Raw genomic sequence first — 24,848 nt, 5'->3', positions numbered from 1 at the left:
ATGATGCTTGATGAGTACAAGACGCCGAAGCACTTTCGGGCAGAAGCGGTTGAGACAGCTTGTCATGCAACAAATCGCTTGTACCTTCACAAGCTACTCGGTAAGACGGCATACGAGCTCCTCACCGGTAACAAACCACAAGTTGGATACTTTCGGGTATTCGGCTCAAAGTGCTACATTCTTGATAAGCATCATCATTCTAAATTTGCTCCTAAGTCTCATGAAGGTTTCCTACTTGGTTATGGCTCAAACTCTCACACTTACCGTGTCTACAATAATTTCACCCGAAAGGTTGAAGAGACGGTAGATGTGAAGTTTGATGAATCTAATGGCTCGCAAGTAGAGCAATTGCCAATTGATGTAGGAGACAAAGACCACTCAGAAGCAATACAAGACTTGTCTATTGGCAAGGTTCGTCCAACGGAGGTGAAGGAGAGTACCTCTTCCGTCCAAGTGGAAGCTTCTACCTCACGACAAGGTGATCCAAGAGGTGATACGGGAGGATCCACAAGTGGGACACACCAAGATGAAGAAAACAAGGAAGCACACCAAGAACGTCAACAACCTCCTTCTCCACCACGACAAGAGAACGACAACACCAACAATGAAGAAGGCCAAGAAGAAGAACAAGATGAAGAAGATGTTCAACCAAGACCCAAGCAAAAGCTTTCACGAGTTCGAGCAAGAATTGCTAAAGACCATCCCGTCGAGCAAATCTACAATGATATCCAAACCAGGAGAATCACTCGCTCAAAAACTCGTTTAGCTAAATTTTGTGAACACTATTGATTCATATCTAGCATTGAACCTATGAAGTTTGAAGAAGCATTGGAAGATCTGGATTGGATAAATTCTATGCATGAAGAGCTACACAACTTTGAGAGAAATCAAGTTTGGACATTGGTTGAGAAGCCCGACAACAACCACAACATCATAGATACCAAATGGGTGTTTCGCAACAAGCAAGATGAAGATGGACAAGTAGTTCTCAACAAAGCACGTCTCGTCGCCCAAGGCTACACACAAGTCGAAGGTATGGACTACGGTGAGACATATACTCCCGTTGCTAGACTTGAGTCCATTCGCATCTTACTTGCGTATGCTAATCACCATGATATCACCTTGTACCAAATGGACATTAAAAGTGCCTTTTTAAATGGTGAAATAGAGGGAAGTTTATGTTAAGCAACCTCTCGGCTTTGTCAATCCTAAGAAACCTAATCATGTTTACAAACTTCGCAAAGCTCTTTATGGTCTTAAACAAGCTCCTAGAGCATGGTATAAATGCTTAATCAAGTTCCTTATTGAAAAAGGCTTTGAAATTGGTAAAATTGATTCTACTCTTTTTACTAAAAGGGTTAATGGAGAACTATTTGTATGCCAAATTTATGTCGATGATATCATATTTGGATCTACTAACCCTCATTTTAATTAGAAGTTTGGAAAGCTAATGTCGGAGAAGTTTGAGATGTCTATGATGAGTGAACTAAAATTCTTTCTTGGTTTGCAAATCAAGCTAACTAAGGAAGGAACCTTTGTTTCTCAAACGAAGTACACCAATGACTTATTCAAGAAGTTCAATATGCAAGAATGCAAAGGTATGACTACACCCATGCCTACGAGTGGACATCTTGATTTGACCAAAGATGGTGAACCGGTTGATCAAAAGGTTTATCGCTCTATGATCGGTTCATTGTTATACCTATGTGCTTCACGTCCCGACATTATGCTAAGTGTGTGCATGTGTGCACGATATCAAGCTGCACCTAAAGAATGTCATCTTAAGGCTGTGAAAAGGATAGTGAGATACTTAATCCATACACCAAACTTTGGCATTTGGTATCCAAAGAGGGCCTCTTTCGGTCTTGTTGGCTACTCCGACTCGGACTATGCCGGTGACAAGGTTGACAGAAAGTCCACTTTGGGTACTTGTCAATTTCTTGGTAGATCACTTGGGTCTTGGTCTTCCAAGAAACAAAACTCGGTATCCTTATCCACCCCCAAAGCGGAATATATCTCCGCTGGTTCATGTTGTGCTCAATTACTATGGATGACCCAAACTCTTAAAGATTATGGGATATATGTGAAACATGTTCCATTACTTTGTGACAATGAAAGTGCTATCAAGATTGCTCACAATCCCGTGTAACATTCTCGAACTAAGCATATTGAAGTTCGTCATCATTTCATTCAAGATCATGTTGCCAAAGGGGACATTAATCTTAAGCATGTTCGCACCGAAAAACAATTAGCGGATATTTTCACTAAGCCACTTGATGAGAAAGTGTTTTGCAGGTTCAGAGGTGAATTGAACATCATTGATGCTTCAAACTTGGAGTAGGAACTCCATTTGATACATGCAAGAAAAGAGCCTATGACTAATCCTTGATATTTCTCTTATGATGATAATCTTACGTCTTGGATATATTTGCACCTTGCATGTTATCTAACCCTTGGAGGAACTTGGATGGATCTAAATCTATGAGATTGCAACTCACTCACATCTTGAGCAATCTCTACATCACCAAGTCTCTACGAAATGGTGGTTGAAGACAAGGAAGCACGAAACCATTCACACATATCCTTTGACAATTTAGGTTGAGTTTCATGATTGTCATTTTGGATACACAAGTGCTCTTCCTTGCAAAAACTAACCCATGTAGGTAGATGAACTCAAATTCCAAAGTGGTGCTCCCAACTCTTGATGAGCTACATCAATCTTGAGCAACCCACAGAAGTTCAACTACATGATCACGATCACCACCACCACCCAAGGTATGTTATTCCATCTTAGAGAACCTTTACTCCAAGACATGAGTCAAAGCACCTCGACATGATGTGAATACATCAAGATGCTTAAACGAAAAATGGTAATCCCATTTTGAGCTTAAACGATGAGTATGACCCATGATCAAGTGATCTCACTTGACTCCTAAGTCAATATACTCTAACATAGGTGACTTTGTCGCCAACCAATTCTAGGTGAAGTTCTCTTGTGTTCTTTTCTGTGCTCTTGCATTTGTCTCATGCATATTTGTTTCCCCTTTCAAAAAAACTTCATCTAGATTTCTTCTCTTTTATTTTCTGTTCTGCATTCCCTGCATCCAATTCATTGCAAATCTTTCAGTTAATTCCCTGCAAATCCTTGTGAGATCTTACTTGACTAAGTGAGCTGAGGTGACAAGTGTTTTCTCTGTGATGAACTCGGTCACACCGGCCTGTTATTTTCAGTCCCACCGAATCCTTTCGGTGCAACCAAAGCTTACAACTCGGTGCCACCGATTTCACTACATGAAAGACATTTTGCCACTTGTTCCTGCTTCATTTTTGATCCAGCTCCACTCAATGAATCTTGTCCTCTACCAGCATCACATTTGACTTGTTGCTTTGCTTCTGTGACTCAAGGACCAAACCCATTCATGACAAATTCCAGAAGACCCTTCTTGGAAATTGATGTCAAAGGGGGAGAGAGAGATCACATCAAAGCTTAATCATATCTCTAGGGGGAGAGAATACTCAAGGAGAGAGTAATCTTCAAGGATCCCAGATGCTTGGTGTTCAAGAGGAGATATGTTACATGTCTTCTAGAGGGGAAAGACATGTTCATATGTGCTTATTTGCATTAGCTCTGTTCATTTGCTTCTTTGAGCTCTGATTTTTTGTTCCCTATCTTCTCCCAGTATCCCATGCTAGATTCGGGGGGAGCAAGACATCTAAGGGAAAGAAACTCATTGAATTCTTTGCACATCTTTACATTTGGGGACATGTCTATATCCAATATGGTACTTAGTACTCACTCTCTACATGTCATCCCAATCTTGGTACTCTTGTGGTTTCTTTCGTTTGCTCTGGCTAGTAGGTGCATCTGTGTTGTCTAACCTTAGTTTCACAGGTTCATTCCATCCTAAGCCAACTCAAGACCACAAGGTAAGTATATGCATCACAATCATGCGTATGAGGAATTCTTGCTGATGTACATACTGTCTGCAAGGAGGACTCATGAGCATGAAGGTACATTTCCCATATTCACACCATTTGCTCTGATGCATATAGCCAACATACATGTAACACATTGCCTACTCTGTCATGGTTATGCATTCACATGCTTCTATATTCCATATTCACATGATTGCATACATGTAGGGGGAGCCTATGCATGTTACATGTCTGTCCAAAGCTTTACTAGTTATTCTGTATATCTTTATCTAAAGCTTTGATGTATGTTGTCATCAATTACCAAAAAGGGGGAGATTGAAAGCACAAGTGCTCCCTAGGTGATTTTGGTAATTAATGTCAACATATCTCTTATTGGACTAACACTTTTATCTAGTATGTTTCAGATAAGTTCAACAATGAAGAGGCATGGACTAGAGGATGTGGAACCCCTTCAAGATGCTAAGGACAAAGGATTGGCTCAAGCTCCAAGCTCAAGACTCTACATTTTATATTTTAGTGACCCAAGATCACATTGAGTCTATAGGAAAAGCCAATACTATCAAGGAGGGATGAGGTGTTGCTTAATGGCTTGCTTGCTCAAAGTGCTTAGTGATATGCTCAAAAGCCCTCAGCCACTTTATCACATCCTCATATGACCTAAACCAAAAGTCAAACTCGGCCCCACCGATTCTTTCTATCCGGCGCCACCGAGTTCAGATGTCATAGCCACAGCCACAAACCCTAGGCAAATCGGTCTCACTGATAGGGATCTTTGTCTCACCGAGATGGGATTGTAATCTCTCTGTCTAACTTATTACCAAAATCGGTCTTACCGAGTTTGTGTAATCGGTCCTACCGAGATTACAATGTAAACTCTCTGTTTCCTTTTCGTAACGTTTCGGTCCCACCGAGATGAGCAAATCGGTCCCACCGAGTTTACCTGACCAACTCTCTGGTTAGCTTCTTACAAAAATCGGTCTCACCGAGTTTGTGTAATTGGTCTCACTGAGATTACGTTATGCCCTAACCCTAACCATATCGGTCCTACCGAGTTGCATGTCGGTCCCACCAAAAATCCTAACAGTCACTAGATTTACTGAATCGGTCTGACCGAGTTTCTAAATTCGGTCCCACCAAGATTGGTAAGTTGTGTGTAACGGTTAGATTTTGTGTGGAGGCTATATATACCCCTCCACCCCCTCTTCTTTCCGAGAGCAAGCCATCAGAACAAACCTACACTTCCAACTTACATTTTCTGAGAGAGAACCACCTACACTTGTGTTGAGGTCAAGATATTCCAATCCTACCATATGAATCTTGATCTCTAGCCTTCCCCAAGTTGCTTTCCACTCAAACCTTCTTTCCACCAAATCCAAATCCTGAGAGAGAGAGTTGAGTGTTGGGGAGACTATCTTTTGAAGCATAAGAGCAAGGAGTTCATCATCAACACACCATTTGTTACTTCTTGGAGAGTGGTGTCTCCTAGATTTGCTAGGTGTCACTTGGGAGCCTCCAACAAGATTGTGGAGTTGAACCAAGGAGTTTGTACGGGCAAGGAGATCGCCTACTTCTGAAGATCTACCGCTAGTGAGGCAAGTCCTTCGTGGGCGACGGCCATGGTGGGATAGACAATGTTGCTTCTTAGTGTACCCTTCTTGGGTGGAGCCCTCCATGGACTCGCGCAGCCGTTACCCCTCGTGGGTTGAAGTCTCCATCAACGTGGATGTACGATAGCACCACCTATCGGAACCACTACAAAAACATCTGTGTCTCCTATTGCGTTTGCACTCTCCAAACCCTTCCCTTTACATTCTTGCAAGTTGCATGCTTTAATTTCCGCTGCTCACATACTCTTTGCATGCTTGCTTGATATGGATTGTGATTGTTAAACTTGTGCTAAAACTCCACTTAAACTTAAAGAATTTAAAAAACTGCAACTTTTAGTACTTAGTGTCTAATCCCCCCCTCTAGACACCTCTTCTCGATCCTTTCACAAACCACAGTTCATAAGGCGTCGTCTCAACGGATTTTGATGGTGCCCTATTTAACGTGAATGCGGTCGCCTCTAAAGCATAACCCCAAAACAATAGCGGTAAATCAGTAAGAGACATCATAGATCGCACCATATCTAGTAAAGTACGATTACGACGTTCGGACACACCATTACGATGTGGTGTTCCGGGTGGCGTGAGTTGCGAAACTATTCCGCATTGCTTCAAATGTAAACCAAACTCGTAACTCAAATATTATCCTCCACGATCAGATCGTAGAAACTTTATTTTCTTGTTACGATGATTTTCAACTTCACTCTGAAATTCTTTGAACTTTTCAAATGTTTCAGACTTATGTTTCATAAAGTAGATATATCCATATCTGCTCAAATCATCTGTGAAGGTGAGAAAATAACGATACCTGCCACGAACCTCAACATTCATTGGACCACATACATCAGTATGTATGATTTCCAACAAATCAGTTGCTCGCTCGATAGTTCCGGAGAACGGTGTTTTAGTCATCTTGCCCATGAGGCATGGTTCGCAAGTACCAAGTGATTCATAATCAAGTGATTCCAAAAGTCCATCAATATGGAGTTTCTTCATGCGCTTTACACCAATATGACCTAAACGGCAGTGCCACAAATAAGTTGCACTATCATTATCAACTCTGCATCTTTTGGCTTCAACATTATGAATATGTGTATCACTACTATCGAGACTCATCAAAAATAGACCACTCTTTAAGGGTGCATGATTATAAAAGATAATACTCATATAAATAGAACAACCATTATTCTCAGATTTAAATGAATAACCGTCTCGCATCAAACAAGATCCAGATATAATGTTAATGCTCAATGCTGGCACCAAATAACAATTATTTATGTCTAAAACTAATCCCGAAGGTAGATGTAAAGGTAGCGTGCCGACGGTGATCACATCGACTTTGGAACCCTTTCCCACGTGCATCGTCACCTCGTCCTTAGCCAGTGTCCGCTTAATCTGTAGTCCCTGTTTCGAGTTGCAAATATTAGCAACAGAACCAGTATCAAATACCCAGGTGCTACTGCGAGCTATGGTAAGGTACACATCAATAACATGTATATCACATATACCTTTGTTCACCTTGCCATCCTTCTTATCCGCCAAATACTTGGGGCAGTTCCGCTTCTAGTGACCAGTCTGCTTGCAGTAGAAGCACTCAGTCTCAGGCTTAGGTCCAGACTTGGGTTTCTTCTCTTGAGCAGCAACTTGTTTGCCGTTCTTCTTGAAGTTCCCCTTCTTTTTCCCTTTGCCCTTTTTATTGAAACTGGTGGTCTTATTAACCATCAACACTTGATGCTCCTTCTTGATTTCTACCTCCGCAGCCTTTAGCATCGCCAAGGGCTCAGGAATTGACTTATCCATCCCTTGCATATTATAGTTCATCACGAGGCTCTTGTAGCTTGGTGGCAGTGATTGGAGAATTCTGTCAATGACGCAATCATCCAAAAGATTAACTCCCAGTTGAATCAAGTGATTGTTATACCCAGACGTTCTGAGTATATGCTCATTGACAGAACTATTCTCCTCCATCTTGCAGCTACAGAACTTATTGGAGACTTCATATCTCTCAATCCGGGCATTTGCTTGAAATATTAACTTCAACTCCTGGAACATCTCATATGCTCCATGACGTTCAAAACATCGTTGAAGTCCCGGTTCTAAGCCGTAAAGCATGGCACACTGAACTATCGAGTAGTCATCAGCTTTGCTGTACAAAACGTTCACAACGTCTGTAGTTGCATCTGTAGCAGGCTTGGCACCCAGCGGTGCTTCCAGGACGTAATCCTTCTGTGCAGCAATGAGGATAATCCTCAATTTACGGACCCAGTCCGTGTAATTGCTACCATCATCTTTCAACATTGCTTTCTCAAGGAACGCATTAAAATTCAACGGAACAACAACACGAGCCATCTATCTACAACAACATAGACATGCAAAATACTATCAGGTACTAAGTTCATGATAAATTTAAGTTCAATTAATCATTTTACTTAAGAACTCCCACTTAGATAGACATCCCTCTAATCATCTAAGTGATCACGTGATCCAAATCAACTAAACCATAACCGATCATCACGTGAAATGGAGTAGTTTTCAATGGTGAACATCATTATGTTGATCATATCTACTATATGATTCACGCTCGACCTTTTGGTCTCAGTGTTCCGAGGCCATATCTGCATATGCTAGGCTTGTCAAGTTTAACCTAAGTATTCTGTGTGTGCAAAACTGGCTTGCCCCTGTTGTAGATGGACGTAGAGCTTATCACACCCGATCATCACATGGTGTCTGGGCATGAAGAACTTTGGCAACGGTGCATACTCAGGGAGAACACTTTTATCTTGAAATTTAGTGAGAGATCATCTTATAATGCTACCGTCAATCAAAGCAAGATAAGATGCATAAAGGATAAACATCACATGCAATCAATATAAGTGATATGATATGGCCATCATCATCTTGTGCTTGTGATATCCATCTCCGAAGCACCGTCATGATCGCCATCGTCACCGGCGTGACACCTTGATCTCCATCATAGCATCATTGTCGTCTCGCCAACTATTGATTCTATGACTATCGCTACCGCTTAGTGATAAAGTAAAGCAATTACAGGGTAATTGCATTGCATACAATAAAGCGACAACCATATGGCTCCTGCCAGTTGCCGATAACTCGGTTACAAAAATGGTCATCTCATACAATAAAATATAGCATCATGTCTTGACCATATCACATCACAACATGCCCTGCAAAAACAAGTTAGACGTCCTCTACTTTGTTGTTGCAAGTTTTACGTGGCTGCTACGGGTTGAGCAAGAACCATTCTTACCTATGCATCAAAACCACAACGATAGTTCGTCAAGTTAGTGTTGTTTTAACATTGTCAAGGATTGGGCGTAGCCACACTCGGTTCAACTAAAGTTGGAGAAACTAACACCCGCCAGCCACCTGTGTGCAAAGCACGTCGGTAGAACCAGTCTCGCGTAAGAGTACACGTAATGTCGGTCCGGGCCGCTTCATCCAACAATACCGCCGAACCAAAGTATGACATGCTGGTAAGCACTATGACTTGTATCACCCACAACTCACTTGTGTTCTACTCGTGCATATAACATCAACGCATAAAACCTGGCTCTGATGCCATTGTTGGGTAACGTAGTAATTTCAAAAAAATTCCTATGCACACGCAAGATCATGGTGATGCATAGCAACGAGAGGGGAGAGTGTTGTCCACGTACCCTCGTAGACCGAAAGCGGAAACGTTAGCACAACACGGTTGATGTAGTCGTACGTCTTCACGGCCCGACCGATCAATCACCGAAAGCACGACACCTCCGAGTTCTTGCACACGCTTAGCTCGATGATGTCCCTCGAACTCCGATCCAGCCGAGTGTTGAGGGAGAGTTTCGTCAGCATGACGGCATGGTGACAATGATGATGTTCTACCGATGCAGGGCTTCGCCTAAGCACCGCTACCATATTATCGAGGTGGACTATGGTGGAGGGGGGCACCGCACACGGCTAAGAGATCCTAGGGATCAATTGTTCTGTCTATGGGGTGCCCCCCTCCTCCGTATATAAAGGAGGAGAGGAGGGGGCCGGCCAGGAGGAGGAGGCGCGCCCAAGGGGGGAGTCCTACTCCCACCGGGAGTAGGACTACTCCTTTTCTTACTTGGAGAGGGAGAGGGAAGAAAGAGGAAGGAGGGAGGAAGGAAAGGGGGGGCGGACCCCCTCCCAATTCGGATTGGGCTTGGGGGGGGGGGCGCCCCTGCTACGTCTTGAGCTTGCGTTGGTTTTCCTCGAAGAGGAGAGGGTGATGCAGCAATAGTAGCGTAAGTATTTCCCTCAGTTTTTGAGAACCAAGGTATCAATCCAGTAGGAGGCTCCTCAACAAGTCCCACGAACCTACACAAACAAATAAAGAACTCACAACCAACGCGACAAAGGTGTTGTCAATCCCTTCACGGCCACTTGCGAAAGTGAGATCTGATAGAGATAGTATGATAAGATAAATATAGTTTTGCTATTTTATAATGTAGATGCAGAAAATAAATATGAAAATAAAAGTAAATTGAAAGCAAATATGATCAGAGATAGACCCAGGGGCCATAGGTTTCACTAGAGGCTTCTCTCGAAAGCATAAGTATTATGGTGGGTGAACAAATTACTGTCGAGCAATTGATAGAAAAGCGAATAATTATGACTTTATCTAGGCATGATCATGTATATAGGCATCACGTCCATAACAAGTAGACCGACTCCTGCCTGCATCTACTACTATTACTCCACACATCGACCGCTATCCAGCATGCATCTAGAGTATTAAGTTCATAAGAACAGAGTAACGCATTAAGCAAGATGACATGATGTAGAGGGATAAACTCAAGCAATATGATATAAACCCCATCTTGTTATCCTCGATGGCAACAATACAATACGTGCCTTGCAACCCTTTCTGTCACTGGGTAAGGACACCGCAAGATTGAACCCAAAGCTAAGCACTTCTCCCATGGCAAGAAAGATCAATCTAATAGGCCAAACCAAACTGATAATTCGAAGAGACTTGCAAATATAACTCAATCACACATGAAAGAATTCAGAGAAGATTCAGTTATTATGCATAGATAAATCTGATCATAAACCCACAATTCATCGGATCTCGACAAACACACCGCAAAAAGAGATTACATCGAATAGATCTCCACAAGAGAGGGGGAGAACATTGTATTGAGATCCAAAAAGAGAGAAGAAGCCATCTAGCTAATAACTATGGACCCGTAGGCCTGTGCTAAACTACTCACAACTCATCGGAGAGGCAAGGGTGTTGATGTAGAAGCCCTCCGTGGTCGATGTCCCCCTCCGGCAGAGTGCTGGCGAAGGCTCCAAGATGGGATCTCGCGGATACAGAAGGTTAAGGTGGTGGAAAATGTTTTTCGTCCCGCTCCTGGATGTTTTCGGGGTACATAGGCTTATATAGGAGGAAGAAGTACGTCGGTGGTCGCCCGAGGGGCCCACAAGAAAGGGGGCGTGCCCTACAGGGGGGCGCCCTCCTATCTCCTGGGAGCCTTGGCTGCTTCCTGACTTGCACTCCAAGTCCTCTGGATCACGTTCGTTCCAAAAATCACGCTCCCGAAGGTTTCTTTCCGTTTGGACTCCGTTTGATATTCCTTTTCTTCGAAATACTGAAATAGGATAAAAAAACAGCAATACGGGCTGGGCCTCCGGTTAGTATTTTAGTCCCAAAAATGATATAAATGTGTAAAATAAAGCCCATAAACATCCAAAAGGGGTAATATAATAGCATGGAACAATCAAAAATTATAGATACGTTGGAGACATATCAAGCATCCCCAAGCTTAATTCCTGCTCGTCCTCGAGTAGGTAAATGATAAAAAAGAAATTTTTGATGTGGAATGCTACCTAGCATAATTCTCAATCTAATTTTCTTTAATGTGGCATGAATGTTCAGATCCAAATGATTCAAGATAAAAGATTATAAAACATAAAAATAATAATGCCTCAAAGCATACTAGCAAATAATCATGTCCTATCAAAATTACATAACCAAAGAAAGCTTATCCCTACAAAATCATATAGTTAGGCCATGCTTCATTTTCATTACACAAAATACTCCCATCATGTAGAACCCCGATGACGAGCCGAGCAATTGTTTCATACTTTTTAACGCGCTTCAGCTTTTTTTCAACTCTGACGCAATACATGAGCGCAAGCCATGGACATAGCACTATGGTGGTCTAATGTGGTGGTTGTGAGGACAAAAAGAGGGAGGAGATAGTCTCACATCAACTAGGCGTATCAACGGGCTATGGAGATGCCCATCAACATATATCAATGTGAGTGAGTAGGCATTGCCATGCAATGGATGCACTAGAGCTATAAATATATGAAAGCTCAACAAAAGAACTAAGTGGGTGTGCATCCAACTTGCTTGCTCACGAAGACCTAGGGCATTTTGAGGAAGCCCATCATTGGAATATACAAGCCAAGTTCTATAATGAAAAATTCCCACTAGTATATGAAAGTGACAACATATGAGACTCTCTATTATGAAGATCATGGTGCTATTTTTGAAGCACAAGTGTGGAAAAAGAGATAATAGCAATTGTCCCTTCTCTCTTTTTCTCTCTTTTTATTTTTTTCTTTCTCCTTTTTTTCTTCTTTTTTTTCCTTTTTTGTGGGCTTCTTTGGCCTCTTTTATTTTTATAAAGTCCGAAGTCTCATCCCGACTTGTGGGGGAATCATAGTCTTCATCATCCTTTCCTCACTGGGACAATACTCTAATAATGAAGATCATCACACTTTTATGGATTTACAACTCAAAAATTACAACTCAAAGCTAGAACAAGATATGACTCTATATGAATGCCTCCGGCGGTGTACCGGGATATGCAATGAATCAAGAGTGACACGTATGAAAATTATGAAGGTGGCTTTGCCACAAATATGATGTCAACTACATGATCATGCAAAGAGCAATATGACAATGATGAAACGTGTCATAATAAACGGAACGGTGGAAAGTTGCATGGAAATATATCTCGGAATGGCTATGGAAATGCCATAATAGGTAGGTATGGTGGCTGTTTTGAGGAAGGTAAATAATGGGTTCAATACCAGCGAGAGTTGCGCGGTAATAAGAAAAGCTAGCAAAGTGGAAGGATGAGTGTGCGTATATCCATGTACTCACATTAGTCATAAAGAACTCATATACTTATTGCAAAAGTCTACTTAGCCCTCGAAGCAAAGTACTACTACGCATGCCCCAAGAGGGATAGATTGGTAGGAAAAAATTCCATCGCTCGTCCCCGACTGCCACTCATAAGGAATACACTCAAAAGAGCACCTCATGCAACAAATTTGTCACGCAACTTTTACCACACGTGCATGCTACGGGACTTGCCAACTTCAATAAAAGTATTTCTCAATTTCATAATTATCCACTAGCATGACATTAACATTACTACCTTTATATCTCAAAACAATTATCAAGCATCAAATTGATCCTAGCATCCAATTCATTTTCTATGATAGTTTTTATTATACCCAACTTGGATGCTCATCATTCTAGGACCAAATTTGTAACCATAGCAAATACCATGCTGTTCTAAAAGACTCTCAAAATAATATAAGTGAAGCATGAGAGACTAGAAATTTCTATAAAATCAAGCCATCGCCATGCTCTAAAAGATATAAGTGAAGTACTAGAGCAAAAACTATCAAGCTCAAAAGATATAAGTGAAGCACATAGAGTATTCTAGCAAATTTTAATAAAATAGGCTTCTCCAAAAAGGTGTGTACAACAAGGAGGATTGTGGTAAACTAAAAAGAAAAGACTAATATAATACACGACGCTCCAAGCAAAACACATATCATGTGGCAAATAAAAATATAGCTCCAAGTAAAGTTACCAATGAATGAAGACGAAAGAAGGGATGCCTTCCCGGGGCATCCCCAAGCTTAGGCTTTTGGCTATCCTTGAATATCTTGGGGTGCCTTGGGCATCCCCAATCTTAGGCTCTTGCCACCCTTTATTCCATAGTCCATAAAAGCTTTACCCAAAACTTGAAAACTTCACAACACAAAACTTAACAGGAAGTCTTATAAGCTCCATTATTGAAAGAAAACAAAACCACCACATAAGGTACTGTAATGAACTCATTCTTTATTTATTTTGGTTTAAACCTACTGTATTCCAACTTCTCTATGGTTTATAAACTATTTTACTAGCCATAGATGCATCAAAATAAGCAAACAACACACGAAAAACAGAATCTGTCAAAAACAGAACAGTGTGTAGCAATCTGTAACTAACGCAAACTTCTGGAACTCTAAAAATCCTACCAAAATAGGAAGTAATGGAAAATTTAATTGATCAGCAGCAAAAAGAATAAATGCAAAAGCACGTTTCTGTGATTTATTGAATTTTTTCTCGTGAGCGCAAAGTTTCTGTTTCTCAGCAGAATCAAATCAACTATCATCATAGTTTATCCTATAGGTTCTACTTGGCATAAACACTAATTAAAAGCTAAAAACACATCTAAACAAAAAGTAGAAACAAAATTTAACACTAAACAGGAACAAAAACAAAGAACATAAAGAAAATTGGGTTGCCTCCCAACTAGCGCTATCGTTTAACGCCCCTAGCTAGGCATAAAAGCGAACATAGATCTAACGAGTGCCATCTTTGGCATTTGTCTCATTGGTAGCCTGCATGATAGATTAATAAGGTAATTTGACTTTCTTTCTTGGAAAGTGCTCCATGCCTTTCTTTAATGGAAATTGGAATCTAATATTCCCTTCCTTCATATCAATAATCGCGCCAATCGTTCTAAGGAAAGGTCTACCAAGAATAATAGGGCAAGAAAGATTGCAATCTATATCAAGAATGATAAAATCCACGGGCACCAAATTTCTATTTGCAACAATAAGAACATCATTGATCCTTCCCATTGGCTTTTTAATGGTGGAATCCGCAAGGTGCAAATTTAATGAGCAATCATCAAGATCATGGAAACCTAGAATATCACATAAAGTTTTCGGAATCGTGGAAACACTAGCACCCAAATCACATAAAGCAAAACACTCATGATCTTTAATTTTAATCTTTATTGTAGGTTCCCACTCATCATTAAGTTTTCTAGGTATATAAACTTCCAAATTAAGTTTTTCATCAAAAGATTGCATCAAGGCATCAATGATATGTTTAGTAAAAGCTTTGTTTTGACTATAAGCATGTGGAGAATTAACAACAGATTGCAACAAGGAAATACAACCTTCTAAAGAACAATTACCATAATCAAATCCCTTGAAATCCGAGATAGTGGGTTCAATGCTATTTAAAGTTGTGACCTCTCCAATCCCACTTTTACCAAATTTAGCATCAAGATCTAAAAACTCCGAATTCTTGGGACGCCTTCTAGGTAAAGTTGACTCATCATCAGTCCCATAATCATCAAAATTCATATTGCAAAGCATAGATCTAATAGGAGACGCATCAATAACTTTAAGATCCTCATCATTATTTTCATCTAACTTTTCTGGTTTGGCAGCCATCTTATTGACTAAGGTGGCTTGCTTATCAGAAATTTGAGCTATAGCCTTCTCAAACCGGATTATTTGAGAGTTTACGCCATAAAATTCTTCATTAATATCATCAAGCTCGTTATTCATAAGACCCAAAAAATCTCTTTGTTCCTTAAACTCTTTTCTGAAAAAATTATTATGCTCAAATTGCAAATTCATAAAGTTTCTAATATTTGACTTAATCTCTTCGAACCTCCTAAGAAGGAGGTAGGTACTCTTAGGAAAAGCCATGAGGACAAGCAAGCACACACGCAAACAGAAAAAGGCAAGCGCAAAGGAGAGGAGGAGATTGGGAAAGAGAGGCCGAATAAAACGGCAAGGGTGAAGTGGGGGAGAGGAAAACGAGAGGCAAATGGCAAATAATGTAAATGAGAGGGAGATGAGTTTGTGATGGGTACTTGGTATGTCTTGACTTGAGCGAAGACCTCCCCAACAACGGCGCCAGAAATCCTTCTTTCTATGTCTTGAGCTTGCGTTGGTTTTCCTCGAAGAGTAGAGGGTGATGCAGCAATAGTAGCGTAAGTATTTCCCTCAGTTTTTGAGAACCAAGGTATCAATCCAGTAGGAGGCTCCTCAACAAGTCCCACGAACCTACACAAACAAATAAAGAACTCGCAACCAACACGACAAAGGGGTTGTCAATCCCTTCACGGCCACTTGTGAAAGTGAGATCTGATAGAGATAGTATGATAAGATAAATATATTTTTGGTATTTTATAATATATATGCAGAAAATAAAGATGCAAATAAAAGTAAATTGAAAGCAAATATGATAAGATATAGACCCGGGGGCCATAGGTTTCACTAGAGGCTTCTCTCGAAAGCTTAAGTATTACGGTGGGTGAACAAATTACTGTCGATCAATTGATAGAAAAGCGAATAATTATGACATTATCTAGGCATGATCATGTATATAGGCATCACGTCCATAACAAGTAGACCGACTCCTACCTGCATCTACTACTATTACTCCACACATCGACCGCTATCCAGCATGCATCTAGAGTATTAAGTTCATAAGAACAGAGTAACGCATTAAGCAAGATGACATGATGTAGAGGGATAAACTCAAGCAATATGATATAAACCCCATCTTGTTATCCTCGATGGCAACAATACAATACGTGCCTTGCAACCCTTTCTGTCACTGGGTACGGACACCGCAAGATTGAACCCAAAGCTAAGCACTTCTCCCATGGCAAGAAAGATCAATCTAATAGGCCAAACCAAACTGATAATTCAAAGAAACTTGCAAAGATAACTCAATCACACATAAAAGAATTCAGAGAAGATTCAATTATTATCCATAGATAAATCTGATCATAAACCCACAATTCATCGGATCTCGACAAACACACCGCAAAAAGAGATTACTTCGAATAGATCTCCACAAGAGAGGGGAGAACATTGTATTGAGATCCAAAAAGAGAGAAGAAGCCATCTAGCTAATAACTATGGACCCGTAGGTCTGTGGTAAACTACTCAAAACTCATCGGAGAGGCAAGGGTGTTGATGTAGAAGCCTTCCATGGTCGATTCCCCCTCCGGCAGAGTGCCGGCGAAGGCTCCAAGATGGGATCTCGTGGATACAGAAGGTTACGGTGGTAGTAATTGTGTTTCGTCCCACTCCTGGATGTTTTCGGGGTACGTAGGCTTATATAGGAGGAAGAAGTACATCAGTGGCCACCCAAGGGGCCCACGAGATAGGGGGCGTGCCTATCTCGTGGGAGCCTTGGCTGCTTCTTGACTTGCACTCCAAGTCCTCTGGATCACGTTCATTCCAAAAATCACGCTCCCGAAGGTTTCATTCCGTTTGGACTCCGTTTGATATTCCTTTTCTTCGAAATACTGAAATAGGCAAAAAAACAGCAATACGGGCTGGGCCTCCGGTTAGTAGGTTAGTCCCAAAAATGATATAAATGTGTAAAATAAAGCCCATAAACATCCAAAAGGGGTAATATAATAGCATGGAACAATAAAAAATTATAGATACGTTGGAGACGTATCAACCCCCTCCCTTGCTCCTTTCCCCTCCTTTCCACTAAAGCCCATTAAGGCCCATATACCTCCCGGGGGGTTCTGATAACCTCCCGGTGCTCCCGTATTATCCCGATCTCACCCGGAACCATTCTAGTGTCCAAATATAGTCATCCAAGATATCGATCTTTACGTCTCGACCATTTCGAGACTCCTCGTCATGTCCGTGATCACATCCGGGACTCCGAACTAGCTTCGGTACATCAAAACACATAAACTCATAATATAACTATCATCTAACTTTAAGCGTGCGGACCCTACGGGTTTGAGAACTATGTAGACATGACCGAGACACGTTTCCGGTCAATAACCAATAGCGGAACCTAGATGCTCATATTGGCTCCCACATATTCTATGAAGATCTTTATCGGTCAAACTGCATCACAACATACGTTGTTCCCTTTGTCATCGGTATGTTACTTGCCCGAGATTCGATCGTCGGTATCTCAATACCTAGTTCAATCTTGTTACCGGCAAGTCTCTTTACTCGTTCCGTAATACATCATCTCGCAACTAACTAATTAGTTGCAATGCTTGCAAGGCTTATAGTGATGTGCATTACCGAGTGGGCCCAGAGATACCTCTCCAACAATCGGAGTGACAAATCTAATCTCGAAATAAGCCAACCCAACAAGTACCTTTGGAGACACCTGTAGAGCACCTTTATAATCACCCAGTTATGTTGTGATGTTTGGTAGCACACAAAGTGTTCCTCCGGTAAACGGGAGTTGCATAATCTCATAGTCATAGGAACATGTATAAGTCATGAAGAAAGCAGTAGTAACATACTAAATGATCAAGTGCTAAGCTAACGGAATGGGTCAAGTCAATCACATCATTCTCCTAATGATGTGATCCCGTTAATCAAATGACAACTCATTGTCCATGGCTAGGAAACATAACCATCTTTGATAAACGAGCTAGTCAAGTAGAGGCATACTAGTGACACTTAGTTTGTCACATGTATCATGTTTCCGGTTAATACAATTCTAGCATGAATAATAAACATTTATCATGATATAAGGAAATAAATAATAACTTTATTATTGCCTCTAGGGCATATTTCCTTCATCAATAAACTCAAAAGAATGCTAATGAACCTGAGAATGTTCATTGGACAAAAAATGCATACTTCTAGCCACTAGCCTACAAGGTAGATATCATACTTTTGTTTGCGGAGCAAATGCACCGAGACAACCTGCAAATGAGCTAAAGTGCAAAAAAATTAAATTACAAAGGATGCAGATGTTCTTTCAGATGCCATGCCTTGTCCGGTGGAATTGTTTGCAAGTCATGTGAGTATTGACAAGGTTGAGCAACTTATTAAGAGTGTTATCTCTGAGGTATGCTAAGGGTATCGGTTTGCAGTAGTTCACTTTATATGCATTTCTATCTGTGAAGTTACATCTCTAAGGTTCCATCAAATACATCTATTGCAGGTTGAGTTGGAGGTTCCCCTACCTTGATAGCCCAATGTTTTCGGCCCAAACAGTCAGGTTTAGAACAATTTGAGAGTGGAGGCTTTGCCAGTATCCAGTTTCTTCTACCTCATCATGCATGTTCTCGGGCCACCCCAACCTCGACCTTGACGTCGAGCGGTGGGGCTCCTCTAATGGCCAGTTGAAGTGGCAAGCCCAGGCACGCTGCCGTCAGGATAGCGACCATGGTTCCGCCCTTTAACCACCGCTTGCCGTGACGTCTAAGGGAGTCCAGGATTAAGGGGTCCTCGGACAGCCGAACTATATACTCTAGCCGGACTGTTGGACTATGAAGATACAAGATAGAAGACTTCGTCCCGTGTTCGGATGGGACTTTCCCTTGCGTGGATTCCTTCTCTTTAACCGACCTGATGTAACCCTAACCCCCTCCGGTGTTTATATAAACTGGAGGGATTAGTCCGTAGGAGAAGAACAATCATAATCATAGGCCAGCTTCTAGGGTTAACCTCTATGATCTCGTGGTAGATCAACTCTTGTAATACTCATACCATCAAGATCAATCAAGCAGGAAGTAGGGTATTACCTCCATAGAGAGGGCCTGAACCTAGGTAAACATCATGTCCCCCGCCTCCTGTTACCATTAGCCCTAGACGCACAGTTTGGGACCCCCTACCTGAGATCCGCCAGCTTTGACAACGACATTGGTGCTTTCATTGAGAGTTCCACTGTGACGTCGAAGATCGGTTGATGACTCGCCTTGTTATCAAGGACAACATCACCTCCGGGGGAGCCTTGGCCTCAGGCCAAACCCTCCGGCTGGGCGGTTTCTGTTGGAAAAATGCCCTAGAGGCAATGATAAATTGGTTATTATTATTATATTTCCTTGTTCATGATAATCGTTTATTATCCATGCTATAATTGTATTGATAGGAAACTCAGATACATGTGTGGGTACACAGACAACACCATGTCCCTAGTAAGCCTCTAATTGACTAGCTCGTTGATCAACAGATGGTTACGGTTTCCTAACCATGGACATTGGATGTCGTTGATAACAGGATCACATCATTAGCAGAATGATGCGATGGACAAGACCCAATCCTAAGCCTAGCACAAAGATCGTGTAGTTCGTATGCTAAAGCTTTTCTAATGTCAAGTATCATTTCCTTAGACCATGAGATTGTGCAACTCCCGGATACCGTAGGAATGCTTTGGGTGTACCAAACGTCACAACGTAACTGGGTGGCTATAAAGGTGCACTACAGGTATCTCTGAAAGTGTCTGTTGGGTTGGCACGAATCGAGACTGGTATTTGTCACTCCGTGTAAACGGAGAGGTATCTCTGGGCCCACTCGGTAGGACATCATCATAATGTGCACAATGTGACCAAGGGGTTGATCACGGGATGATGTGTTACGGAACGAGTAAAGAGACTTGCCGGTAACGAGATTGAACAAGGTATCGGTATACCGACGATCGAATCTCGGGCAAGTACTATACCGCCAGACAAAGGGAATTGTATACGGGATTGATTGAGTCCTTGACATCGTGGTTCATCCGGTGAGATCATCGTGGAATATGTGGGAGCCAACATGGGTATCCAGATCCCACTGTTGGTTATTGACCGGAGAACGTCTCGGTCATGTCTGCATGGTTTCCGAACCCGTAGGGTCTACACACTTAAGGTTCGATGACGCTAGGGTTATAAAGGAAGTTTGTATGTGGTTACCGAATGTTGTTCGGAGTCCGGGATGAGATCCCGGACGTCACGAAGAGTTCCGGAATGGTCCGGAGGTAAAGATTTATATATGGGAAGTCCTGTTTTGGTCACCGGAAAAGTTTCGGGTTTTATCGGTAACGTACCGGGACCACCGGGAGGGTCCCGGGGGTCCACCAAGTGGGGCCACCGGCCCCGGAGGGCTGCATGGGCGAAGTGTGGGAGGGGACCAGCCCCAAGTGGGCTGGTGCGCCCCCCCACAAGGGCCCAAGGCGCCTAGGGTTGGGGGAGGGGGCGCACCCACCTAACTTGGGGGGCAAGTTTCCCCTCTCCCCCCTTGGCCGCCCCTCAGATGGGATCTGGGCTGGCCGCCGCCCCTAGGGTGGAATCCTAGGTGGAGGCGCAGCCCCCCCCCTCTCCCCCTATATATACTTGAGGGGTTTTTGGGGCTGCCAATACACGAGTTTCACCTCTCCCAGGCGCAGCCCTACCTCTCTCCCTTCTCCTCTCCCGTGGTGCTTGGCGAAGCCCTGCTGGATTGCCACGCTCCTCCACCATCACCATGCCGTTGTGCTGCTGCTGGACGGAGTCTTCCTCAACCTCTCCCTCTCTCCTTGTTGGATCAAGGCGTGGGAGACGTCACCGTGCTGTACATGTGTTGACGCGGAGGTGCCATCCGTTCGGCACTAGGATCTCCGGTGATTTGGATCACGATGAGTATGACTCCTTCAACTCCGTTCTCTTGAACGCTTCCTCTTAGCGATCTACAAGGGTATGTAGATGCACTCTCCTTCCCCTCGTTGCTGGTTTCTCCATAGATAGATCTTGGTGATTCGTAGGAAAATTTTGAATTTCTGCTATGTTCCCCAACAGTGGCATCATGAGCTAGGTCTATTGCGTAGATTCTTTGCATGAGTAGAACACAAAGTAGTTGTGGGCGTTGATTTTGTTCAATATGCTTACCGTTACTAGTCCAATCTTGTTTCGACGGTATTGTGAGATGAAGTGGCCCGGACCGACCTTACACGTACTCTTACGTGAGACAGGTTCCACCGACTGACATGCACTTGGTGCATAAGGTGGCTAGCGGGTGCCAGTCTCTCCCACTTTAGTCGGAACTGATTCGATGAAAAGGGTCCTTATGAAGGGTAAATATCAATTGGCATATCACGTTGTGGTTTTGCGTAGGTAAGAAACGTTCTTGCTAGAAACCCATAGCAACCACGTAAAACATGCAAACAACAATTAGAGGACGTCTAACTTGTTTTGCAGGGTATGCTATGTGATGTGATATGGCCAAGAAGAATGTGATGAATATATGTGATGTATGAGATTGATCATGTTCTTGTAATAGGAATCACGACTTGCATGTCGACGAGTATGACAACCGGCAGGAGCCATAGGAGTTGTCTTTATTTATTGTATGACCTGCGTGTCATTGAACAACGCCATGTAATTACTTTACTTTATTGCTAACCGGTAGCCATAGTAGTAGAAGTAATAAGTTGGCGAGACAACTTCATGGAGACACGATGATGGAGATCATGATGATGGAGATCATGGTGTCATGCCGGTGACGATGATGATCATGGAGCCCCGAAGATGGAGATCAAGAAGGAGCAAAATGATATTGGCCATATCATGTCACTATTTGATTGCATGTGATGTTTATCATGTTTATACATCTTATTTGCTTAGAATGACGGTAGTAAATAAGATGATCCCTCATTAAAATTTCAAGAAAGTGTTCCCCTAACTGTGCACTGTTGCGAAAGTTCGTCGTTTCGAAGCACCACGTGATGATCGGGTGTGATAGATCCTTACGTTCACATACAACGGGTGTAAGCCAGATTTACACACGCGAAACACTTAGGTTAACTTGATGAGACTAGCATGTACAGACATGGCCTCGGAACACAAGAGACCGAAAGGTCGAGCATGAGTCGTATAGTAGATACGATCAACATGAAGATGTTCACCGATGATGACTAGTCCGTCTCACGTGGTGATCGGACACAGCCTAGTTGACTCGGATCATGTAATCACTTAGATGACTAGAGGGATGTCTATCTGAGTGGGAGTTCATGAGATGAACTTAATTATCCTGAACATGGTCAAAAGATCTTTGCAAATTATGTTGTAAGCTCGCGCTTTAGTTCCACTGTTTAGATATGTTCCTAGAGAAAATATAGTTGAAAGTTGACAGTAGCGATTATGCGGAAAGTAGAAAGCTTATGTCCTTAATGCACCGCTTAGTGTGTTGAACCCCAATCGTCGTTTGTGGATGTTGCGAACATCGGACATACACGTTTTGATAACTGCGTGATAGTTCAGTTAAACGGTTTAGAGTTGAGGCACCAAAGACGTTTTTCGAAACGTCGCGGAACATATGAGATGTTTCGAGGGATGAAATTGGGATTTCAGGCTCGTGCCCACGTCAAGAGGTATAAGACCTCCGACAATTTTCTTAGCCTGCAAACTAACGGAGAAAAGCTCAATCGTTGAGCTTGTGCTCAGATTGTCTGAGTGCAACAATCACTTGAATCGAGTGGGAGTTGATCTTCCATATGAGATAGTGATGTTTCTCCAAAGTCATTGCCACCAAGCTGCTAGAGCTTCGTGAAGAACTATAACATATCAGGGATAGATGATCTTTGAGGTATTCACGATGTTTGACACCGCGAAAGTAGAAATCAAGAAGGAGCATCAATTGTTGATGGTTGGTGAAACCACTAGTTTCAAGAATCGCAAGGGCAAGAAGGGACACTTCATGAAACGGCAAATCAGTTGCTGCTCCAGTGAAGAAACCCAAGGTTGAACCCAAACCCGAGACTAAGTGCTTCTGTAATAAGGGGAACAGCCACTGGAGCAGAATTACCCTAGATAGTTGGTAGATAAGAAGGCTGGCAAGGTTGATAGAAGTATATTGGATATACATTATGTTAATGTGTACTTTACTAGTACTCCTAGTAGCACCAAGGTATTAGATACCGGTTCGGTTGCTAAGTGTTAGTAACTCGAAATAAAAGCTATGGAATAAACGGAGACTAGCTAAAGGTGAGCTGACGATATGTGTTGGAAGTGTTTCCAAGTTTGATATGATCAAACATCGCACGCTCCCTCTACCATCAAGATTAGTAATAAACCTGAGAGTTGTCATTTGGTGTTTGCGTTGAGCATAGACATGATTGGATTATGTCTGTCGCAATACGGTTATTCATTTAAGGAGAATAATGGTTACTCTGTTTATTTGAATAATATCTTCAATGGTCTAGCACCTAAAAGGAATGGTTTATTGAATCTCGATCGTAGTGATACACATTTTCATGCCAAAAGATATAAGATAGTAATGATAGTACCACTTACTTGTGGCACTGCCATGTAAGTCATATTGGTATAAAACGCATGAAGAAGCTCCATGTTGATGGATCTTTGGACTCACTCGTTTTGAAAAGTTTGAGACATGCAAACCATGTCTATTGGTGTATACGCATGAAGAAACTCCATGCAGATGGATCGTTTGGACTCACTTGATTTTGAATCACTTGAGATATGCAAATCATACCACATAGGCAAGATGACTGAAAAGCCTCATTTTCAGTAAGATGGAACAAGATAGCAACTTGTTGGAAGTAACACAGTTTGATGTGTGCAGTCCAATGAGTGCTGAGGCATGCAGTGAATATCGTTATGTTCTTACTTCACAGATGATTTAAGTAGATACTGAGTATATTTACTTGATGAAACACAAGTCTGAATTATTGAATGGTTCAAGTAATTTCAGAGTGAACTTGAAGATCATTGTGACAAGAGGATAAAATGTCTATGATATGATCATAGAGATGAGTATCTAAGTTACGAGCTTTGGCACACAATTAAGACATTGTGGAAATTGTTTCACAATTAATACCGCCTGGAACACCATAGTGTGATGGTGTGTCTGAACATCATTGTTGCACCTATTGGATATGGTGCGTACCATGATGTCTCTTATCGAATTACCACTATTGTTCATGGGTTAGGCATTAGAGACAACCGCACTCACTTTAATAGGGCACCACGTAATTCCGTTGAAACGACACCGTTTGAACTATGGTTTGGAGAAACCTAAGTTGTCGTTTCTTAAAAGTTTGGGGCTGCGATGCTTATGTGAAAAAGTTTCATCGTGATAAGCTCAAACCCAAAAAGGATAAATACATCTTCATAGGACACTCAAAATAGTTGGGTATACCTCCTAATTCAGATCCGAAAGCAATAGGGATTGTTTCTTAAATCGGGTCCTTTCTCGAGGAAAAGTTTGTCTCGAAAAGTTGTGTGGGAGGATGGTGAAGACTTGATGAGGTTATTGAACCGTGACTTCAACTAGTGTATAGCAGGGCACAGGAAGTTGTTCCTGTGGCGCCTACACCAATTGAATTAGAAGCTTATGATAGTGATCATGAAGTTTCGGATCAAGTCACTACCGAACCTCGTAGGACGACAAGGACGCGTACTGCTTCGGAGTGGTACAGTGATCCTGTCTTGAAGGTCATGTTGCTAGACAACAATGAACCTACGAGCTATGGAGAAGCAA

The sequence above is a fragment of the Triticum dicoccoides genome, chromosome 2B (genome assembly GCF_002162155.2).
Source record: "Triticum dicoccoides isolate Atlit2015 ecotype Zavitan chromosome 2B, WEW_v2.0, whole genome shotgun sequence".
NCBI lineage: Eukaryota > Viridiplantae > Streptophyta > Magnoliopsida > Poales > Poaceae > Triticum > Triticum dicoccoides.
The sequence above is the reverse complement of the archived record's forward strand: the minus strand, read 5'-3'. Positions refer to the sequence as shown.